Raw genomic sequence first — 18,091 nt, 5'->3', positions numbered from 1 at the left:
TACACAAATATTTAAGAAAATAAATTACCAAATTCTTTCAACAGTTAATAAAAATAACTTGAGTAAAGTTCCTTTAAAATGGAACACGGACGTCTTCGTCGTGTTTCAGCCTCCAAACTAAACGTATAAATAAGTCGATCCAGCAGCTCCTCACGCTTCACTGAAAACTGCTTTTGTCAAGAAAATATCTGTTGAACAGAAAACTACAACCGAGGAAAATAAACTGTACAACAAAAACATTTACAACATGACAATACAATAATAACAAAGACGCGTTCAGGCAGCTGAGTGCAACAAAACACTGAAAACAAAGAGTCCAACGTTCGTCTGTTAGACTTCTGGAACGCTGTGATCTCCCAGCAGAACGTGAAGGAGACGCGTGACGATGAAATGTTAAATAATCCATCAAAAGAAATCTCTGAGCTCCAGGTGTTTGAGGTCATTCAACGACAGAGACTTTGGTTTTGTTAAATTGTTAAATCCACCGTTTGATTTAAAAAAAAATACAAAGAAACTTCAACTGTTTTTCTTCTGACTCAAATCAAAAGATTCCTTCGTTGTTCTTCATCATTAAATCTCATCAAATCCTTTTTTGGTGTTCCTGAAAATGTAAAAAAAATAGAAGAATTGGTCCCATATTTCCTGAAAGTGTTTTGGAAGTTTGCGGTTTGTTTCACAGATCCTGTTTGGTCCAGAACTGTGAAGCTTCTGGAGTTTATTATTATTATTAAAAACACTGTGAAGTAAAGTTTTTCGTGAGAATAAAAGTCACAATATTCAAGATGAAGTTGTAATTTTCGTGATGTTTCAAATATTAACTAAACTTTCAAAAACATATATTTTTTCAACCATGAAGACGTAATTTAATTAGAAAAGGTCGTATTCAAGAATATGTGGTAAAGACTGAACTCTTTCTTAAAAATACTTCAACTGGTTGTTTTGTGAAATTATAGTTTGATTCCTGTAACATCATAACTTTCCTTTTCAAAATGATGTTTGTATTAATTAAGACTTCTATTTTGACTTTATTCTTAGAATCTGTGTTTACTTCCTGTAACAGTGGCTTTAATAATGTAGCGAGTTATTTCAGGTGTTTCTAAAGAGATGGATTAAAGAAAGCACGACGTAGTTCTGATCAGATACCAGCTGATCAGCTATCACAGCTGGTTGAACTTCCTCTTCTGGAAAAAAAATGTATCTCGTTTCCAAATACTTCCGGTCGTCTGTGATCTTGTAGAGATGAGAGCTTGTTCGTCAGTGTTTTAGTTCATGAGACAAGAACTTTCTGGTGATGGAGGTCAGAAACACCATCAGGTCTGATGAAAGGTCTCCAGGATCTGGAGTTCCACGTTAGCACGTTAGCCGTGTAGCGTGGTAGCAGCGGCCGTCCGTCTCCCCAGCACGCTGTCGTAGAAGCAGTCCTCGTTGATCATGGAGGTCATGCTCTGAACACTGAAGTCTCTCTCCAAGAGGTCCAGTGCTTCTCCTCCGGGACTTCGTCTCAGACTGGAGCTCCGCCTCTTCTCCTGGTTCCTCCGGTCGCCTGCTCCTCGCTGCTGCGCCTCCTCTTCCTTGTCCACCTCCTCCTCGGTGAAGTTCAGCCTCTGCAGCTGAGCCTCCAGCTCTCCGGTGAGGGAGCAGAGTCTGGTCCTCTTCCCCAGGGGGTCGGAGGCGGCTCGGCTGGGCAGCAGAGGCTCGGAGCAGGTCTCCTCTCGGGGGTCCTCCGCCCGACGAGGAGTCCTCCAGGAGCTGCTCCTCTCGGCCGTGGTCCTGGTCCTCCTCAGGGAGCCGGCGGGCGCTCGGTCTCTGAGGAGGCAGCGGAGAGCTCGGAGAACGCTGGCCTTCGTCTCCAAACCGCTGAAACACAAACAACACTTGTTTTCATTATCGATTGTAAAAACAACGTCTTCAAATGTCTTTGTTTGTCCAAAACCAAAATATTTTCTATTTGAATAACGGAAAACAAAGAAGCAGCAAATTATCACATAAAAAAACAGATGAAAGACGAATCAATCAATCAACTAATCAATCAACCAACCAATCAATCACTCAACCAATCAATCAATCGACCAATCAATCAATCAATCAACTCATCAATGAATGGACCAATCAATCAATCCACCGACCAATCACTCGACCAATCAATCACTCGACCAATCAATCAACTAATCAATCAATCGACAAATCAATCAATCAACTAATCAATCAATCAACCAACCAATCAATCACTCAACCAATCAATCAATCAATCAACTCATCAATGAATCAACTAATCGATCAATCAACTTATCAATCAATCAACGAATCAATCAATCGACTAATCTAAACTACACCTGAACCTAACTCCAACCTTAAGAACCACCAGGTCTTAAACCTCACTCAGTATTTAAAGTAGAGGACAACATGTCCCGACTTTTAAATAGTCCCCACAAAGTTAGAAATACAAGAACACACAAACAGAAAATGATTTCACTACAATGAGACGTTAAATCTTCGATCATTAATAAAAACCACGAGCTCTGATCAAGCGGATCCATCACTTCCATCTCTTCTACCTGCTGCAGAGTTGAAACACCGTCTCCGGTCGTCCTTCCGTCTCCGACCGGCTGTGGACCAGCTCCCACACACACTGGTCCTCTGAGCCTGAAAAACAACACACGGCGCAGATACGTCTGTGAATGCAGCACAGCGCCACCTGCTGGACGCCACTCAGGTGGGACTCTTGTGATTGGTCACCGACCTGTGATGTTGGCCGGTCTGACCTGAACCGCCGACACTGGGATTAACCAGCGGAACCTGAAGGGGTCCGGGTCGGCTGAGCGGGAGGCGGTCTGCCCAACACATCAACAGACTTTAGAGAAAAACTGAATACACATTCAAATGTAAAATAATGTATCAGACAGAAAGCTTTACTGCTGCTTTTGATTCATTCGATCAGTCGACGAGATTGAAACCTCCGGTTCTGGTTTAATCCACTGTGTTACAGAAGCCCAGTCGTGTGGCTGTAAGCTGCTGAGGCGCTGCTCCCTCCGGAGTCGCCTGGTTGACGCGCTCGCTGTATGCTAAACTACCTGTGAGGTGTGCTGCAGTCGACACACCACAGAGACCTTTGTATGATGATCTGTAGCTCATTTATTCTCGTCGTGGAAACAATTTACACAAAAGCCACTCTTTCCCACGATGCAGTAAATGTGTATGTCGCGGTCAAAACCGCTTGCCCTTCCGGGGTCAAACACCTGACGAACACAGCGATTTAGGGACTTATATACCTGAGCCCAGGACAGGAAATACAGCGCCACCCAATGTACAAACAAAGAAATACAGTGGTATTTATAATCTCATATTTGGCTCCAACACACTGTGTGATTTCAAAAATACAAAGAAGCTTCAAAAGATTCCTTTGTTGTTCTTCCATCATTAAATCTCATTAAATCCTTTTTGGTATTCCTGAAAAGGTTTTTAAACGGACAGAACATGAACGTGAAGCCTGAATTTTACTGTTCAGCGGCCGAATCAGAGTGTCCTTGAACGCACCATGAGGGGCTTCTGTTACTGCCCCTGGTTGCACCTCGTTGTACTGTCCAGGTGATGTCCTCACTCTGATCAAAGCTGCAGCCTTTTGGTTAATAACGCAATCATAATATGATTTAAACGTGCAAATAAAGTTGACTTTGTAAGTTGACTTCTACAGAAATGAGGTGCGGAGGTTTATACGTTGTAGAGGATCCTCAATAAGGATCAAACCACACGTGGAAACCTTCTCTTGAAGACTCACCATCCTCTTCTTCAGCTTGCTGCTCTCTCTGTACACCAGGATGACGGCCCGTTTGAACACTGAGGACACAAACGAGATGAAATGAGACTCATTACGTCTCTACTCGTCTCATAGCGGACGATCAGAGTCGGGACCCACCGAACAGAGTGAGCTGCGGTTCTTTCCTCAGCCGGCCCAGACTGGGCAGCGGGTTCAACCAGACCACCGACGAGTGGACCAGAAACTCCCCCATGGAGATCTCCGTCACCTGCAGGAGGTAAAGCAATGACTGGAGGAAGTCCACCACAAACACAGTGGGGCGTCGTCAGCGTGTGCTGAGGTGTGTGTACCTGTCTGTGAGGCGTGTGTACCTGTCTGTGAGGCGTGTGTACCTGTCTGTGAGGCGTGTGTACCTGTCTGTGAGGCGTGTGTACCTGTCTGTGAGGTGTGTGTACCTGTCTGTGAGGTGTGTGTACCTGTCTGTGAGGTGTGTGTACCTGTCTGTGAGGTGTGTGTACCTGTCTGTGAGGCGTGTGTACCTGTCTGTGAGGCGTGTGTACCTGTCTGTGAGGCGTGTGTACCTGTCTGTGAGGCGTGTGTACCTGTCTGTGAGGCGTGTGTACCTGTCTGTGAGGCGTGTGTACCTGTCTGTGAGGCGTGTGTACCTGTCTGTGAGGCGTGTGTACCTGTCTGTGAGGCGTGTGTACCTGTCTGTGAGGCGTGTGTACCTGTCTGTGAGGTGTGTGTACCTGTCTGTGAGGTGTGTGTACCTGTCTGTGAGGTGTGTGTACCTGTCTGTGAGGTGTGTGTACCTGTCTGTGAGGTGTGTGTACCTGTCTGTGAGGTGTGTGTACCTGTCTGTGAGGCGTGTGTACCTGTCTGTGAGGTGTGTGTACCTGTCTGTGAGGTGTGTGTACCTGTCTGTGAGGTGTGTGTGTACCTGTCTGTGAGGTGTGTGTACCTGTCTGTGAGGTGTGTGTACCTGTCTGTGAGGTGTGTGTACCTGTCTGTGAGGTGTGTGTACCTGTCTGTGAGGTGTGTGTACCTGTCTGTGAGGTGTATGTACCTGTCTGTGAGGTGTGTGTACCTGTCTGTGAGGTGTGTGTACCTGTCTGTGAGGTGAACTGTGCTCTGCAGCCAGCTGGTCGAAAACGCAGCCGTAATCCTCGTAGATCTTCTGCATCTCGTTGATGTGAGTCGCCACCTTCTCCATCGCTCTCAGTGCCTCTGAGTAGACAACAGGAGAATTACAGTCAATGACAGGGACCTCTACAGGGATCACTGCAGCTACCCGTAAGGTGTGTGTGTACCTGTCAGGTGTGTGTCGTGTACAGTCAGGTGTGTGTGTGTGTACCTGTCAGGTGTGTGTGTGTGTGTTTGTACCTGTCAGGTGTGTGTGTGTATATGTCAGGTGTGTGTGTATATGTCAGGTGTGTGTACCTGTCAGGTGTGTGTGTGTACCGGTGTGTGTGTGTGTACCTGTCAGGTGTGCGTGTGTGTATCTGTCAGGTGTGTGTGTGTCTGTCAGGTGTGTGTGTGTACCTGTCAGGTGTGTGTGTGTACCTGTCAGGTGTGTGTGTACCTGTCAGGTGTGTGTGTACCTGTCAGGTGTGTGTGTGTGTACCTGTCAGGTGTGTGTGTGTACCTGTCAGGTGTGTGTGTGTACCTGTCAGGTGTGTGTGTACCTGTCAGGTGTGTGTGTACCTGTCAGGTGTGTGTGTGTGTCTGTCAGGTGTGTGTGTGTACCTGTCAGGTGTGTGTGTGTACCTGTCAGGTGTGTGTGTACCTGTCAGGTGTGTGTGTACCTGTCAGGTGTGCGTGTGTGTATCTGTCAGGTGTGTGTGTGTGTCTGTCAGGTGTGTGTGTGTACCTGTCAGGTGTGTGTGTGTACCTGTCAGGTGTGCGTGTGTACCTGTCAGGTGTGTGTGTGTGTACCTGTCAGGTGTGTGTGTGTACATGTCAGGTGTGTGTGTGTACCTGTCAGGTGTGTGTACCTGTCAGGTGTGTGTGTGTACCTGTCAGGTGTGTGTGTACCTGTCAGGTATGTGTGTACCTGTCAGGTGTGTGTGTGTGTACCTGTCAGGTGTGTGTGTGTACCTGTCAGGTGTGTGTGTACCTGTCAGGTGTGTGTGTACCTGTCAGGTGTGTGTGTGTACCTGTCAGGTGTGTGTGTACCTGTCAGGTATGTGTGTACCTGTCAGGTGTGTGTGTGTACCTGTCAGGTGTGTGTGTGTGTACCTGTCAGGTGTGTGTGTACCTGTCAGGTGTGTGTGTGTACCTGTCAGGTGTGTGTACCTGTCAGGTGTGTGTGTGTGTACCTGTCAGGTGTGTGTGTACCTGTCAGGTGTGTGTGTGTACCTGTCAGGTGTGTGTGTACCTGTCAGGTATGTGTGTACCTGTCAGGTGTGTGTGTGTACCTGTCAGGTGTGTGTGTGTGTGTACCTGTCAGGTGTGTGTGTACCTGTCAGGTGTGTGTGTGTACCTGTCAGGTGTGTGTACCTGTCAGGTGTGTGTGTGTGTACCTGTCAGGTGTGTGTGTACCTGTCAGGTGTGTGTGTGTACCTGTCAGGTGTGTGTACCTGTCAGGTGTGTGTGTGTGTACCTGTCAGGTGTGTGTGTGTACCTGTCAGGTGTGTGTGTACCTGTCAGGTGTGTGTGTACCTGTCAGGTATGTGTGTTCGGGGCTCTCGGGGTCGGTCAGAGACACCAGCTCTCTCAGCAGCAGCGGATACTTCAGGACCCTCTGAACAGGTTTGATCAGGTACGACTCCAGAGACGACGAGTGCTGATTGGTCGGATTCCTGGTCTCCAAGAAGTACTTAAAGGCTCCGTCTGTCTTGGCTGTGAAAACGGATGCTTTTGTTCATCGTTCTTTGAATAAATGATGGAAGGGTTTGTGTGACGGAGGACGCTCACCTCTCTCCAGGACCTTCTGGACCTTGATGTGGTTTGCACAGAAGCCGCTGTAGTGCTTGAAGTGGTCGGCGTAGTAGAGGAAAGATCCTCCCAACGAGAAGAGGAGACGCTTCAAGCGAGGAGAGAGAAAGGTTTTTTAAAATGATGAAGTCATTTAAATCTCCTGAAACACCTGAAGAGCGTCTGCTGAGTGTTTACCTTGAACTGCTCAGGTGTCTCCAGGTGGCTGAAGTTGGGACAGGAGGAGATCCTCTCCTCCAGCGTCTGAAGGAAAACTCTCTGGAAGTCCAACATCTCCGGCAGGCTGCCGAACAACGCCTCCATCTGAGGGAGAGACGCTGCGGTCATAGACGACAACAGCAACAGCAACAGCAACAGCAACAGCAACAGCAACAGCAACAACAGCAACAGCAACAACAACAAGAGCCTGAAGGCCTCCTCAGCTCAACAGGTGTTTGTGTATTTGTACCTCTTCTCTACTGAGGAAGGTCTCCTTCTGAAGGGGGGTCAGGTAGACGTCAAACAGACGGACCAGATCCTGACGGAGACACAAAGACATGAATCTATACTAGTAATAATATCAGAGTATTACTTCACTCTGACAAGTACTAGGACTGATTATAGTAACAGAAATATTACAGTCATAGCAGCATGAATGTTACAGGAAGAGGAGAATAAAAACAGCTTTAGCATTCGTTACACTAGTATTACTGTAGTAGTACTGCAGTAGTATTACAGTAGTAATATGATCGTACTAGTACTGCAGTAGTATTACAGTAGTGATATGATCATAGTAGTACTGCAGTAGTATTACAGTAGTAATATGATCGTAGTAGTACTGCAGTAGTAATATGATCGTAGTAGTACTGCAGTAGTATTACAGTAGTAATATGATCGTAGTAGTACTGCAGTAGTAATATGATCGTAGTAGTACTGCAGTAGTATTACAGTAGTAATATGATCGTAGTAGTACTGCAGTAGTATTACAGTAGTAATATGATCGTAGTAGTACTGCAGTAGTAATATGATCGTAGTAGTACTGCAGTAGTATTACAGTAGTAATATGATCGTAGTAGTACTGCAGTAGTAATATGATCGTAGTAGTACTGCAGTAGTATTACAGTAGTAATATGATCGTAGTAGTACTGCAGTAGTAATATGATCGTAGTAGTACTGCAGTAGTATTACAGTAGTAATATGATCGTAGTAGTACTGCAGTAGTATTACAGTAGTAATATGATCGTAGTAGTACTGCAGTAGTATTACAGTAGTAATATGATCGTAGTAGTACTGCAGTAGTATTACAGTAGTAATATGATCGTACTAGTACTGCAGTAGTATTACAGTAGTAATATGATCGTAGTAGTACTGCAGTAGTATTACAGTAGTAATATGATCGTAGTAGTACTGCAGTAGTATTACAGTAGTAATATGATCGTAGTAGTACTGCAGTAGTAATATGATCGTAGTAGTACTGCAGTAGTATTACAGTAGTAATATGATCGTAGTAGTACTGCAGTAGTAATATGATCGTAGTAGTACTGCAGTAGTATTACAGTAGTAATATGATCGTAGTAGTACTGCAGTAGTATTACAGTAGTAATATGATCGTAGTAGTACTGCAGTAGTATTACAGTAGTAATATGATCGTAGTAGTACTGCAGTAGTATTACAGTAGTAATATGATCGTAGTAGTACTGCAGTAGTATTACAGTAGTAATATGATCGTACTAGTACTGCAGTAGTATTACAGTAGTAATATGATCGTAGTAGTACTGCAGTAGTATTACAGTAGTAATATGATCGTAGTAGTACTGCAGTAGTATTACAGTAGTAATATGATCGTAGTAGTACTGCAGTAGTAATATGATCGTAGTAGTACTGCAGTAGTATTACAGTAGTAATATGATTGTAGTAGTACTGCAGTAGTATTACAGTAGTAATATGATCGTAGTAGTACTGCAGTAGTATTACAGTAGTAATATGATCGTAGTAGTACTGCAGTAGTAATATGATCGTAGTAGTACTGCAGCAGTAATATGATAGTAGTAGTACTGCAGTAGTAATATGAGAGTAGTAGTACTGCAGTAGTAATATGATAGTAGTAGTACTGCAGTAGTAATATGACAGTAGTAGTACTGCAGTAGTAATATGACAGTAGTAGTACTGCAGTAGTAATATGATAGTAGTATTACTGCAGTAGTAATATGACAGTAGTAGTACTGCAGTAGTAATATGACAGTAGTAGTACTGCAGTAGTAATATGATCGTAGTAGTACTGCAGTAGTAATATGACAGTAGTAGTACTGCAGTAGTAATATGATCGTAGTAGTACTGCAGTAGTAATATGATCGTAGTAGTACTGCAGTAGTAATATGACAGTAGTAGTACTGCAGTAGTAATATGATAGTAGTAGTACTGCAGTAGTAATATGATCGTAGTAGTACTGCAGTAGTAATATGACAGTAGTAGTACTGCAGTAGTAATATGATAGTAGTAGTACTGCAGTAGTATTACAGCAGTAATATGACAGTAGTAGTACTGCAGTAGTAATATGATCGTAGTAGTACTGCAGTAGTAATATGATAGTAGTAGTACTGCAGTAGTATTACAGCAGTAATATGACAGTAGTAGTACTGCAGTAGTAATATGATCGTAGTAGTACTGCAGTAGTAATATGATCGTAGTAGTACTGCAGTAGTATTACAGCAGTAATATGACAGTAGTAGTACTGCAGTAGTAATATGATCGTAGTAGTACTGCAGTAGTAATATGATCGTAGTAGTACTGCAGTAGTAATATGATCGTAGTAGTACTGCAGTAGTAATATGATAGTAGTAGTACTGCAGTAGTAATATGATAGTAGTACTGCAGTAGTAATATGATAGTAGTACTGCAGTAGTAATATGATAGTAGTACTGCAGTAGTAATATGATAGTAGTACTGCAGTAGTAATATGATAGTAGTAGTACTGCAGTAGTAATATGATAGTAGTACTGCAGTAGTAATATGATAGTAGTACTGCAGTAGTAATATGATAGTAGTACTGCAGTAGTAATATGATAGTAGTAGTACTGCAGTAGTAATATGATAGTAGTACTGCAGTAGTAATATGATAGTAGTACTGCAGTAGTAATATGATAGTAGTACTGCAGTAGTAATATGATAGTAGTACTGCAGTAGTAATATGATAGTAGTACTGCAGTAGTAATATGATAGTAGTAGTACTGCAGTAGTAATATGATAGTAGTACTGCAGTAGTAATATGATAGTAGTACTGCAGTAGTAATATGATAGTAGTACTGCAGTAGTAATATGATAGTAGTAGTACTGCAGTAGTAATATGATAGTAGTACTGCAGTAGTAATATGATAGTAGTAGTACTGCAGTAGTAATATGATCGTAGTAGTACTGCAGTAGTAATATGATAGTAGTAGTACTGCAGTAGTAATATGATAGTAGTAGTACTGCAGTAGTAATATGATAGTAGTACTGCAGTAGTAATATGATAGTAGTACTGCAGTAGTAATATGATAGTAGTAGTACTGCAGTAGTAATATGATAGTAGTACTGCAGTAGTAATATGATAGTTGTAGTACTGCAGTAGTAATATGATCGTAGTAGTACTGCAGTAGTAATATGATAGTAGTACTGCAGTAGTAATATGATAGTAGTAGTACTGCAGTAGTAATATGATAGTAGTACTGCAGTAGTAATATGATAGTAGTACTGCAGTAGTAATATGATAGTAGTACTGCAGTAGTAATATGATAGTAGTAGTACTGCAGTAGTAATATGATAGTAGTACTGCAGTAGTAATATGATAGTAGTACTGCAGTAGTAATATGATAGTAGTACTGCAGTAGTAATATGATAGTAGTACTGCAGTAGTAATATGATAGTAGTAGTACTGCAGTAGTAATATGATAGTAGTACTGCAGTAGTAATATGATAGTAGTACTGCAGTAGTAATATGATAGTAGTACTGCAGTAGTAATATGATAGTAGTAGTACTGCAGTAGTAATATGATAGTAGTACTGCAGTAGTAATATGATAGTAGTAGTACTGCAGTAGTAATATGATCGTAGTAGTACTGCAGTAGTAATATGATAGTAGTAGTACTGCAGTAGTAATATGATAGTAGTACTGCAGTAGTAATATGATAGTAGTACTGCAGTAGTAATATGATAGTAGTAGTACTGCAGTAGTAATATGATAGTAGTACTGCAGTAGTAATATGATAGTTGTAGTACTGCAGTAGTAATATGATCGTAGTAGTACTGCAGTAGTAATATGATAGTAGTACTGCAGTAGTAATATGATAGTAGTAGTACTGCAGTAGTAATATGATAGTAGTACTGCAGTAGTAATATGATAGTAGTACTGCAGTAGTAATATGATAGTAGTAGTACTGCAGTAGTAATATGATAGTAGTACTGCAGTAGTAATATGATAGTAGTACTGCAGTAGTAATATGATAGTAGTACTGCAGTAGTAATATGATAGTAGTACTGCAGTAGTAATATGATAGTAGTAGTACTGCAGTAGTAATATGATAGTAGTACTGCAGTAGTAATATGATAGTAGTACTGCAGTAGTAATATGATCGTAGTAGTACTGCAGTAGTAATATGATAGTAGTACTGCAGTAGTAATATGATAGTAGTACTGCAGTAGTAATATGATCGTAGTAGTACTGCAGTAGTAATATGATAGTAGTACTGCAGTAGTAATATGATAGTAGTAGTACTGCAGTAGTAATATGATAGTAGTACTGCAGTAGTAATATGATAGTAGTACTGCAGTAGTACTCAGCAGTACTGACCTTGACGTAGGACTTCTCCGTGTCGACCAGTTCCTGGATGACTTTACGCTGACGCTGACGCACACTCAGGTGGGCGGGGCTTGGCGGCTGCAGGACGGCGTCTCGACCGTACGGGTTCCTGGGAACATCAGCCTCCGCCGCTCGGCCTTCTGGGAAGGTTTGGTAGAGGGCGTGAACCCGCTCCACGTTCTGAGGACAAAGAGAACCACAGTTCATTGACATGTAGAAAGAAACAACATGTACTTCTACCCTTTAAAGTACATCAGAAGAAACACCTCAACCCACAGGAAACATTCAAAATCGACACGTACGACTGTGAAGAGGGTTCCCTGAACGCACCACGAAACTGTTCATGAAGTACAATTCTCATGTTTTAGTTTTACGTCCAGATGTTCACATTGTGAATTTGTACACAAATAAAAACCATCATGGAAACAAGAAAACATTCAAATAACACGTGACTGAGGCAGTACTGGAAGAGCAATATAAATACGACTAGCAGTACTAACAGTAGTATCAGTTCCAGTAGTATTAGTTCCAGTAGTATCATTGATGTACTATTGCTGTATTTGTTGCAGTAGTAGTACTGCAGTAGTATTAGCTCCAGTAGTATCATTGATGTACTATTGCTGTATGTGTTGCAGTAGTATTAGTTCCAGTAGTATCATTGATGTACTATTGCTGTATTTGTTGCAGTAGTAGTACTGCAGTAGTATTAGCTCCAGTAGTATCATTGATGTACTATTGCTGTATGTGTTGCAGTAGTATTAGTTCCAGTAGTATCATTGATGTACTATTGCTGTATTTGTTGCAGTAGTAGTACTGCAGTAGTATTAGCTCCAGTAGTATCATTGATGTACTATTGCTGTATGTGTTGCAGTAGTAGTACTGCAGTAGTATTAGTTCCAGTAGTATCATTGATGTACTATTGCTGTATGTGTTGCAGTAGTAGTACTGCAGTAGTATTAGTTCCAGTAGTATCATTGATGTACTATTGCTGTATTTGTTGCAGTAGTAGTACTGCAGTAGTATTAGCTCCAGTAGTATCATTGATGTACTATTGCTGTATTTGTTGCAGTAGTACTGCAGTAGTATTAGTTCCAGTAGTATCATTGATGTACTATTGCTGTATTTGTTGCAGTAGTAGTACTGCAGTAGTATTAGTTCCAGTAGTATCATTGATGTACTATTGCTGTATGTGTTGCAGTAGTACTGCAGTAGTATTAGTTCCAGTAGTATCATTGATGTACTATTGCTGTATGTGTTGCAGTAGTAGTACTGCAGTAGTATTAGTTTCAGTAGTATCATTGATGTACTATTGCTGTATGTGTTGCAGTAGTAGTACTGCAGTAGTATTAGTTCCAGTAGTATCATTGATGTACTATTGCTGTATTTGTTGCAGTAGTAGTACTGCAGTAGTTTTAGTTAAAAAGATAAAAAGTGAAATATTCCCCGTGGGGTTCAGTGGTAGAAGGTAACAGCAAATGAAAATACTCAAGGTAAGTACAAGTACCTCATTCTAGTACTACAGTACAGTACTAGAGTTTTACCAGCAGAACGAGGCCGTCGGCCGGCTGCCGGCAGCTCAGGCAGCACGCCGCCTCCTCCTCCTCCTCCTCCTCCTCCTTCTCCTCCTCCTCCTCCTGCTGCACCACCACCTCCACCTCCTCCTCCTCCTCCTCCTCCTCCTCCTGCTGCTGCTGCTCCACCACCACCACCACCTCCACCACCTCCTCGTCCTCCTCCGGCGGCAGCACCCAGCACAGGGCTCCCATGGTCCGGCAGCAGGAGGTGGGGGAGGCCGGGGTCAGAGGTCGCCTCCCACAGCCGGTCAACAACAACATCTAGGAGTCGTCTCCGGTGGAACCAGCAGACGCCATTAATCCTCCTCCGGGTGAGTCACAAGTGACACACAGTGGAGGTGTAAACCAAGATTACCTGACCCGTGTGTCACGTGACACACGGGTCACGTGACACACGGGTCACGTGACACACAGCTCCGTATACTTTGAAACACTAACTTTTAACATTTACACACTCTGGACGAGTGACATGTATGAAGAAAATTAAGCAGGAAAAAATTAATAAATCTATATATTTTTTTTTTTAAGAAATAAAAAATAATAAAATCAACATTTCAAGTAAAAAACAATGCAATGGAAAAATCAATTAAAACATTTTGAATAAATAAGAAACAAATGCAACAATATGTAAAATAAGAAATATATATATTTATAAATAAGAAATGCAAAAATCAAGAACCTTAAATTAAATAGGAAAATATTTAAGGGAATTAATTCCAGGGCAAATAAATAAAGAAGCAAATTAAAACAGAAATATAATTTTAAGTCACATTTAATCGTTTAATGAATGCCTGTATTTAGTCTTAATACTATTTTTGGAACATTTATTAGAATATTAATTCATTTATCGAGTCATTTATTTTTTTAATTTTGCAGCTTCGTCCTCCTGGCGATAAAAAACCTCCTGAAGTCTGAAATAGTTGAGGGTGAATCCAAAATTCTTCACAATAAAACACAGCTTCCTCCACACACACACACACACACACACACACACACACACACACACACACACACACACACACACACACACACACACACACACACACACACACACACACACACACACACACACACACACACACTGAACCAGAGGAACAGGTAAAGCTCACCTGTCTTTGCAGCTCGCCGTCACAAACAGGAAGCGGGACGCCGTCTGTGGAATCATCAGATTCTTATTAACATATAATAAGATATAATAATATATATACTAATATATACTGATATAAATTATAATATAATATATAATAAAATACACTAATACAGAGGTCTTCAACAGGGGGTCCGCGGAGGTACTGCAGGGTGTCCACGAAATGTTTGGTTGATTAGACAATTTAAAAAAAAGAAAAAATGTAATTAATTTTTCTCTAAACATGAATGTGTCCATTGTTTTAATCGTTCAGTACTGTATGAAAGATAACAGGTATGTGTATGCATGGCAGTGGCACTAATAGGCCATCACTCATTCTTCATTTCCACATTTATGTTTAAAATGAAAACATCAGTGTGAACAGCTTGTGTGATGATTATCATGCAATTGACAGACAATGTTGATATTGGCATTGGTATCAGCTGACAAGGTATGTTTATAAATGTCAGTGCACGGCCTCCCTACTCACTGTACCGTACACATGTTTAAAATAAAAACATGAACATATGAACCTGTGTATTATTAGAATAGCTTAGTATTGAATGCACAATAAAGTGGTATGTTTATACACGGCACTAGGCCCAGTTTAATATAAAACACAATTTTATACAATACATATAGTCGGGGGTCCCTGCTCCATCTCTATCAGTTTGGGGGTCCTTGGCCTGAAAAACGTTGAAGACCCCTGCACTAATATGCACTGATATATACTGATATATACGAATATAAATTATAATATAATATATGTATCTATAATAATATGCACTGATATATACTGATATATACTAATATAAATTATAATACAATATATGTATCTATAATAATATACACTGATATATACTGATATATACTAATATAAATTATAATACAATATATGTATCTATAATAATATACACTGATATATACTGATATATACGAATATAAATTATAATATGATATAGTATATGTAAATATAATAATATACACTGATATATACTGATATATACTAATATAAATTATAATATAATATAATATATGTAAATATAATAATATACACTGATATATACTGATATATACGAATATAAATTATAACATAATATAATATATGTAAATATAATAATATACACTTATATAGGAATATAAATTATAATATAATATAATATATGTATATATATAATAATATACACTGATATATACGAATATAAATTATAATATAATATAATATATGTATATATATAATGATATACACTGATATATACGAATATAAATTATGATATAATGTAATATATGTATATATATATATAATATACACTGATATATACGAATATAAATTATAATATAATATAATATATGTATATATATAATGATATACACTGATATATACGAATATAAATTATAATATAATATAATATATGTGTATATATAATATACACTGATATATACTGATATATACGAATATAAATTATAACATAATATAATATATGTAAATATAATAATATACACTGACATATACGAATATAAATTATAATATAATATAATATATGTGCATATATAATAATATACACTGACATATACGAATATAAATTATAATATAATGTAATATATGTATATACATAATAATATACACTGATATATACGAATATAAATTATAATATAATATAATATATGTGTATATATAATAACATACACTGACATATACGAATATAAATTATAATATAATGTAATATATGTATATACATAATAATATACACTGATATATACGAATATAAATTATAATATAATATAATATATGTGTATATATAATAACATACACTGACATATACGAATATAAATTATAATATAATGTAATATATGTATATACATAATAATATACACTGATATATACGAATATAAATTATACTATAATGTAATATATGCATATATAATAATATACACTGATATATACGAATATAAATTATAATATAATATATGTGTATATATAATAACATACACTGACATATACGAATATAAATTATACTATAATGTAATATATGTATATACATAATAATATACACTGATATATACGAATATAAATTATAATATAATATAATATATGTGTATATATAATAACATACACTGACATATACGAATATAAATTATAATATAATATATGTGTATATATAATAATATACACTGACATATACGAATATAAATTATAATATAATGTAATATATGTATATACATAATAATATACACTGATATATACGAATATAAATTATAATATAATGTAATATATGTGTATATATAATAACATACACTGACATATACGATTATAAATTATAATATAATGTGATATATGTATATACATAATAATATACACTGATATATACGAATATAAATTATAATATAATGTAATATATGTGTATATATAATAATATACACTGATATATACTAATTTGCAGTTGGGTTCAGGCCCTGCAGGGACACCGGAGCTCCTGTATGAAATATTGGTTGAATGTGGACAACAGTTCAGCTGCTGGATCTGGTCCTGACCTACCGGTGCTGGTCCAGGTCTGGAGGTGTGGGGGGGTGGGCTCCTGGTCCCTCCGGAGCAGCAGCTGGAGCTTCTGGTGGCTGAAGAGACTCTGCATCAGGTCCAGGTCCAGTCCAGACACGCCGGCCCCGTTCACCGCCAGGACCTGGTCTCCCGCCCTGAGGCCTGATGGGAAACACGTTATGAAAGAAAACATGAGGTCACATGGTTCAACAGGCTCCATCGCTGCTGTAAACTTTGGCTTTGGCTGCAGTTTGACAGAAGAAGAAGAAGAAGAAGAAGAAGAAGAAGGAGAAGAAGGAGAAGAAGAAGAAGAAGAAGAAGAAGAAGAAGAAGAAGAAGCAGCGTTGATGTGTTCACGTTGACCACGAGCACTGGTAATAAAGCGTACTGTCTCTTTAAACAGGTTCACACCTTCTCTGGCCGACTGTCCCAGCGGGTCGACCTCGCTGACGTAGACGACACTTCTACCGACTCCGTCCACGAGACCCGTCACCCGCGAAACCTGAACCATCAAAACACACTCGTTCGTTATTCTGATGCTCGAACAAATCAAACACAAGACATCCGAAGACATTCTAGTTAGAATAAAGGATTCAATAATGTTGATTTAGTTAAAAAAGAGCATTTGTCTGGTTTCAGTGGGGGATTATTGTTTGTACTATTATTGTACTTATTATTGTACGTATTATTGCATGTATTTTATTTATTTATTTCATTAATTATTTTACTTATTTCCTTTATTATTTTATTCATTATTTTATTTATTATCACATTTATTATTTTATTTATTATATATATATATATATATATTATTTTACTTTATTATTTCCTTTATTATTTTATTCATTATTAATTTTATTATTGTACTATTATTGTATTATTTTATTTATTATTTTACGTATTATGTTCTCACCGAAGTCTTCCGCAGCGTCGAGTCGACAGACGTTCAGAAGTGAAAACATCTGGAAGCTTCAGCTCGTCACAAACCTGAAGAACCAGAGGAGACGATGAGTTCAGGTGCACGTGGACATTTGAAACAGGCTCAGGTTATCGTCTGATATTAATCTTTTACTCAGTTCATCAAAGATGTGAAAAAAACGCTCAAACTGACGTCACAGATTAGATCCTGAGCTTAACAACAACGATTATGGATTCATATCTTCATCACTGATCCTCATTAAAGCTACAGATCTTATTAAAGACGAGTAGTTTGCATCAACATGCAGGTAAACGAGTCAGTGAACGCACTTGCAGAGCTGCAGGGCGTCCTGCAGGGGGGCGCCGCCTCCTTCTGCTTGAGCCTCTGCAGGAGGAAACACAGTTCATGATTATTAGTATCAACTGAAGGTTC

The 18,091-nt window shown here is 39.1% G+C and overlaps 1 pseudogene across 1 annotated transcript in view; it reads right to left on the bottom strand.

Moving 5' to 3' along the window:
• Nucleotides 1-18,091, bottom strand: part of LOC306792922 — a 20,302-nt pseudogene continuing 2,211 nt past the window's right edge. The window contains exons 3-18 of the transcript XR_013773202.1: nt 17,989-18,043; nt 17,654-17,727; nt 17,152-17,273; nt 16,741-16,902; nt 14,188-14,231; nt 11,496-11,684; nt 7,140-7,208; nt 6,869-6,994; nt 6,671-6,779; nt 6,416-6,595; nt 4,863-4,981; nt 3,914-4,022; nt 3,776-3,834; nt 2,741-2,831; nt 2,556-2,643; nt 1-1,857 (exon numbers count right to left, since the gene is read on the bottom strand). The product of XR_013773202.1 is annotated as an uncharacterized misc_RNA (transcript). The remainder of the gene's footprint in view (nt 1,858-2,555; nt 2,644-2,740; nt 2,832-3,775; nt 3,835-3,913; nt 4,023-4,862; nt 4,982-6,415; nt 6,596-6,670; nt 6,780-6,868; nt 6,995-7,139; nt 7,209-11,495; nt 11,685-14,187; nt 14,232-16,740; nt 16,903-17,151; nt 17,274-17,653; nt 17,728-17,988; nt 18,044-18,091) is intronic.

This window comes from Melanostigma gelatinosum, assembly GCF_949748355.1.
Source record: "Melanostigma gelatinosum genome assembly, chromosome: 19".
In the NCBI taxonomy this organism is placed as follows: domain Eukaryota; kingdom Metazoa; phylum Chordata; class Actinopteri; order Perciformes; family Zoarcidae; genus Melanostigma; species Melanostigma gelatinosum.
Note: the sequence above shows the minus strand (reverse complement) of the source record. Positions and strands in the feature narration are given on the sequence as shown.